This window comes from Lynx canadensis, chromosome D1 (assembly GCF_007474595.2).
Source record: "Lynx canadensis isolate LIC74 chromosome D1, mLynCan4.pri.v2, whole genome shotgun sequence".
Taxonomy (NCBI): Eukaryota; Metazoa; Chordata; class Mammalia; order Carnivora; family Felidae; genus Lynx; species Lynx canadensis.
This window is the reverse complement of record NC_044312.2, coordinates 80971874-80977829: the sequence shown is the minus strand read 5'-3', so window position 1 is coordinate 80977829 and position 5956 is coordinate 80971874. Positions and strand designations below refer to the sequence as shown.

Here is a 5956-nt window from a genome sequence, read left to right as displayed (position 1 = left end):
AGCAGAGGTGTTCTCTACTAAATGCTATTAATGAAAGACATTCTCCTTTGTATTATTATATATGTGCTTTGCAACTGCACCAGCTAAAGGAATAATTTGAACAACACACTACAGAGCCAGGAACATAAGTTGTTTCCTTAATTTTTTACTTTTTATTTATTTTTAGACACAGTTCGGAATTACTTGTGGCAAGAAGTTTACATGCATTTTTCTCATTTAATCCTAACAACATCTCCACCAGGTAGAGATCATTACTATCCTCCGTTTACAAATGAGATAACGAAGGTAAAAAGAAAAAAAGAAAAGAAAGAAAGAACAAGTAGCTTCTTCAAGCTAGTGTAGCAGAGCCAGGATTCCAAACCCAGCCTTTAGCATGAAATCCTCTGCTCGTGACACCACACTGTTACCAGTAGGCAACGTGCCATTAACATAGAGAGGGAAACCATCCATAAGCTTTATAATATGGTGCAAGAATCTTTGGGACATCACAGCTTTTCTATGAAATAGAATAGCATAGGGCAATATAACATTAACAGCATTATTATGTCTCCACAAATGAGAAAAAAAGGATTTTAAGGAAAAAAAATAACCCAAATACTTTCACCAAATCTCTTATTTTTATTTATTTACTTATTTTTTTTGGTCTCACGCATCATTTAATCTGAATATTATAGGCTCTTCATCTTCAAATATAAGTGATAATGTTACAGAACAAGGAACGAACTCAACAATTTAAAAACAAAGTTTATATGGTGTTAATTGCTGGCAGTGGTCCTTCCAATCTGTTTTTTTTTAAAGGCCATCCCCTGCCCCCATTCAGTAGACGTGCACCATGCCAGAGAGGAATGTCCAAAACAGGACATAGGTGAAAAGGCTTCCAGTGAGACCTCAAGACAGGTTTCCGTGATTTAAAATATTTGTTCTACCTTCTTCCCACTTTGAGAATTAAGAGCAGAGAGGAAAGGATGGAGGCAAGCAGGTAGAAGATGAAGCCATGGAGGCTGGTGAGGCCACGCTATGGGCTGTCTTCTCCTGACAGCTGAGGTCCAGTGGTAATCCAGTACGGCCACATTGCCTCACACAGCTGTGTGAGGGAAGGGACAGAACTTAGAGGTGAATGAATCTGTAATATTGCACATAGATAACTCAGGATTTTATAATACCTCATTTATACCTCCACCCAGTGGGAATGAGGTGAGGAGTCTAAAACTCTAGAAGGGGGAGTGGAGAAGAGAGGACATGAGTAGAAAGAGCCAAAGTGGAAAAAGGTTGATAAAACAACACTGTACAAGGAGTACACTGATTGTTCTGTCTCTCTGGAGACCCTAGAGTGCTGATACCTTTAACGAACAGCAATTTTTTTCTTTCAAATTTTTATTTAAATTCTAGTTAGTAAACATACAGTGCAATATTGGTTTCAGGAGTAGAATTGAGTGATTCACCACTGACATACAACATCCAGTGCTCATCATAACAAGTGCCCTTCTTAATACCCATCACCCATCTAGCCCATAATGAGTAGCAATCTCAGTATATATCTTTCAAATACAGAAGAGATTGTTTGACATAACACTATTTAAAATCACTGTAAAGGACTGTGAGAATAACTGATCCACATTTTACAACTACAGTCAATGCAAACATGTATTTTATGTATGTTCCTCATGAGAGAGTTAGTATAAGATGCTTTCTCATGAGGAAATTGGTGAAATCCTATGTAGTATAGCAAAGGCAAATGGATGGGAGGTGATAACATCCAGAATCTTCCCTCTAAAATTTGTCCTAATTCTAAGTTATCCATTACTTGCCTGGCTTTTACATTACTTTACTAGGAAGTGGCTATTTTTTGTAATGTAACCTCAACTCTTATCAAGACACCCCAATTTCTTTGTAACAGCTCATCAGGTATATGTATTGTTCTACTTATTCTGGCCTATATGAGATGCTGTACAGTTTTGTGTAAGGCTGAAACTTAGGAAGGTTTTCCCTAAAAATACCTGTAGTTGCCGCCTGGAGTGTCTCATCCATAGTCCCCCAGAGTTAGAGTTGTAATAAAAGACTTTTAGCAGGGATTTAGAAGTACCATAAACTGTGCAAAAATGATGTATTCTATTAACTTTATGTGTTATCAGTATACTGTCTCTTCCCTGCTACAACAACCTAGGATTTGGTTTATAATTATGTTTTGTACATTCATTTGCACAGTAATAATTGTAAATCAAAATAATTAGTAAGTCAGATTTCAACGTGTTGCTTTAAAAACACTTTAGTATAAGTTGTGTAATATATATGTATGTGTTAGCTCCAATCTGTTCTTCGGGGCAATTACTTAATATTTGAAGCTCTTTAATCAGTTATGCATCTTCCAGGGCAGCATACTAAAACTCTTCAATTTGGACTAAATGGTCTTAAGTTGACTTTTCCTTAATTACTAAATGACATTAGAAATTCTATCACTTTCTGTGTAGAAATTTCTGGTAGACAAGGTATGTGGATTGTTTATAAAGATTCTGTAGACACCTTTGCCAAAAATATCCAAATAACTCCCTGTGTACTAGAGTGGAGCTCTTAGGTTTGAGCTCAAAGTTGATGCTGTGTATCCATACCTTAGAGATAATTCCTCCCTGATGAGACCAGTAAATTTGCTAAACTTGCCATTACAGTGTGTTGTATCTTCCTAAAAAGACTATTCAAAGGACTTTTCAATGTTCTGTAAGAAAGAACACTGAGATTTAACCTGCTTTACCAAAAGAGGATGTGTAACTTCTGTGCATATACATTTGAATACGTGTGTATACCTTCTCACCAAAAAATGTCTCCATGTGCAACAAAATTCAGGCTGAAATATAAATCTTGTTAAAATGTACCATATGGTAGAGTCTGTGTTGACAAAGAAATATAATCATAAGAAGTCATCAATGTCCACAAAAAAGTACCCAACAGTTGTGAAAATGAAATTGGCTTAGTTCAGATCATGACAGTAACAGCTATGATAGCTAGCAAGTGATAAACAGGGACAAAATATTATCGACATCCACGAAGTGTTGTAAGGATTTATTGTGATAATCTATGTAGAGGGCTCAGAACAGTGTCTGCTTCATGGTAAGCCTCTATAGATGCAATCATTGTATAATTACATCCTTTTATGTATCTATGCTATACTATTTTATGTATATATGTATATATTTTACTATTTTGTAACATTATATTTTTTTCCACTTTCCTGAATTTTATTAAAGAAAAGGTGATGGTAGTAAATGTCCAGAACATAGTCAATTTTCTAGGATTCTTCCTTTGAAAATGTGACATTTGATTTCCAAACACAAGCCAGAGCGTACATGCTTCCCAATTATGCTAAGTAGGTGAGAAGCTGAAATCCTAAAATGTTCATCTTCCAACTTTTCCCAGTCTGTGTTCTGTCTTTGGATCAGCAATAATTGCCTGAACAGCTACGATGGCTTCATTAATTTTTGTCTGTAGCTCCCTTATCTCTCCCATATGGAACAATCCAAGATTTTTGAGCAGCTTCATTAAGAACTGCATTTCCTCTGTCAAACCCAAGAATATGTTTGTGTAAAGCAACAGGCAAATCCTCTTTTGTTTCATTTGTTTTAGCAGCTGCATCCTGCCTCAGGTACTCCTGGACCACAATGTGAATTGCCTTAAGCATTAGTAGGTAATCATCATGACAGTGAATCTGACGGTTAGCCAAAGCCATTACGCCAGCCTTAAAATTGGGAGTATTTACATCCAAACCGATCAATGGCTCTGCATTTTTTGCTGCATTGTCAGCATGTTTTGTATTATCAGGTAGTAAGTCCTTGTATTTTCAGCATTATCTCAATGTTCAAGTCTAACAGCTAAACCAAGAAACCAGTCAGTGGCTTCCTGTTGATCTTGAATCTTGAAAAGACAGTTAACATCTCTGTAGTACTTTTTAAAGAACTTGGGCTGGGGGTTCCTGGGTGGCTCAGTGGTTAAGGATTGCACTTTTGGTTTCGCCTCAGGTCATGATCTCAGGGTTTGTGAGTTCCAGACCCACATTGGGCTCTGTACTGACCACATGGAGCCTGCTTGGGATTCTCCCTCCCTCTCTCTGTGTTCCTCCCTTGTTCGTGTGCATGTGCGCTCCCTCTCTCACACTCTCTCCCTCTCTCAAAATACATGAATAAACATTAAAAAAAAAAAGCCAGTCACTGCTGTGGATGTTTCTTTAATTACCTGTCTTCAATCTGGTAGTGTCTGATATTCTGGTCTTCAAGTCAGACAGTAAATTTTCTAAATTTTATTTCATTGCTACAATTGAAGCCATCAGGGTTGCAGTAGTTGAGGGCCATCAGCTTGCATCAGAACATAGTCCCCACTCTGGTCTCCCAGGCTGTGGCTGGGAGAAGAGAGGCCAGGGGAAGCGGGTGGCACAGGCACCGGTGATGCAGCAAGAACTATTTTGTAACATTAAAAAAAAAAATTAGTGTTTATTTATGAGAGAGAGACAGAGACAGAGACAGAGCACGAGCAGGAGAGGGGCAGAGAGAGAGGGAGACACAGAATCCGAAGCAGGCTCCAGGCTCCGAGCTGTCAGCACAGAGCCCGACGCGGGGCTCAAACCCACAAACTGTGACATCATGACCTGAGCTGAAGTCGGACGCTTAACCACCTGAACCACCCAGGCACTCCTATTTTGTAACATTTTAAACATGATATATCCAAAATGGTACCTTTAGTCCCTTTAGCCTTCATAACACTTATGTATTTAGTGAGTACGTAATGGTGCTGTAGTATACAATGTGTACTGCAACTGCTTCCAGTCAGTTTTCTTCCCTTTTAACAACAGATTAAACACATTTATGAACATCTCTGTGCGTTAACTGTTTTGAGTTCTATTGAGTTACAAGCGTATAATAAAATGCACGGGGAAATGGTTTTCTGACTACTGCCATATAGTACTTTGTTGCTTTTTGAAAAATTTACACAACTTTACAATATCAGTAGTACTCTATCTACACTTCAGTTTTATTACAACTTTTTGCAATGGGTACTATAATTGTTGCTATTTTTTTTAATTTTAATATTATAAATGTGAGGTTGTTTTAATAAACGATTCTTTGATAGGATAAATAGTGAATATATCCTTAGTGTGTGTAATGTTTGCCTTTGTTCATTTTTAATTGAGTATATATTAGTGCTTAGTTACTAGTTGGTTACAAGAGTAAAAAAAAAAACAGTTTAATTTGGCATTTTTGTTTACAGCACTAGTGCATCTATTAAGGTGGGTGGCACATCATTGCAAGATGGTTCCATATTTGATAGATGACTGGGATACAAAGAAGAAAACTCTCCAGAACTTGTGTAGGGTTTCCATGATGCTCCTTGTCCAGAGTTGCTTTATTGACTATGGTCAAAATGACTAATGAGATGAAAAAGGCAAAACTATGGAAAAGTAGCACTTGAAAGGAAAAAATCAAGAAACAAAATATGTTGCAGTTCCCTCAAAATTGCATTTTAAAAGACAGATAGGCTATAATTCTCCTGAAATACATAAAATAAATAACAGATATTCACCTTAAAGCTTTGTCACTTGTGCTGTTTATAAGAAAATATACATCAAGGGACCAGGTAAGTAAGAGTGAGTTATATGCAAAGAAGCAGAGAAAGGGATTCTGGCATAAAAAAATGAAGATAAATCTTGAATTATTAATCTTTTTGAATTTCCCAGTTATTTTCCAAGGCAGATGATTGCCGTAGTCATTAGACATTAGTACCATAATTGACAAATAGTATATTTAAGTCAGGAGTCTCCCTACCCATTTGACTACTCTACAGTGTAATTTAATTTGGTCATAATTAAGATGCCTCTCTCTGAAAATGTTTAAGTGATGAAGGAATGTTATGAAGGAGTATAAATTCATGCAGGTAGCTCTCCTATCTGAATGTTATGAAGGAGTGTAAATTCATG

The 5956-nt window shown here is 36.9% G+C and overlaps 1 pseudogene; it reads right to left on the bottom strand.

Annotated features, from left to right (window-relative positions):
* Window positions 1-3363: 3363 nt before the first annotated feature.
* LOC115526529 lies at window positions 3364-4355 on the bottom strand (annotated as a pseudogene).
* Window positions 4356-5956: the final 1601 nt, after the last annotated feature.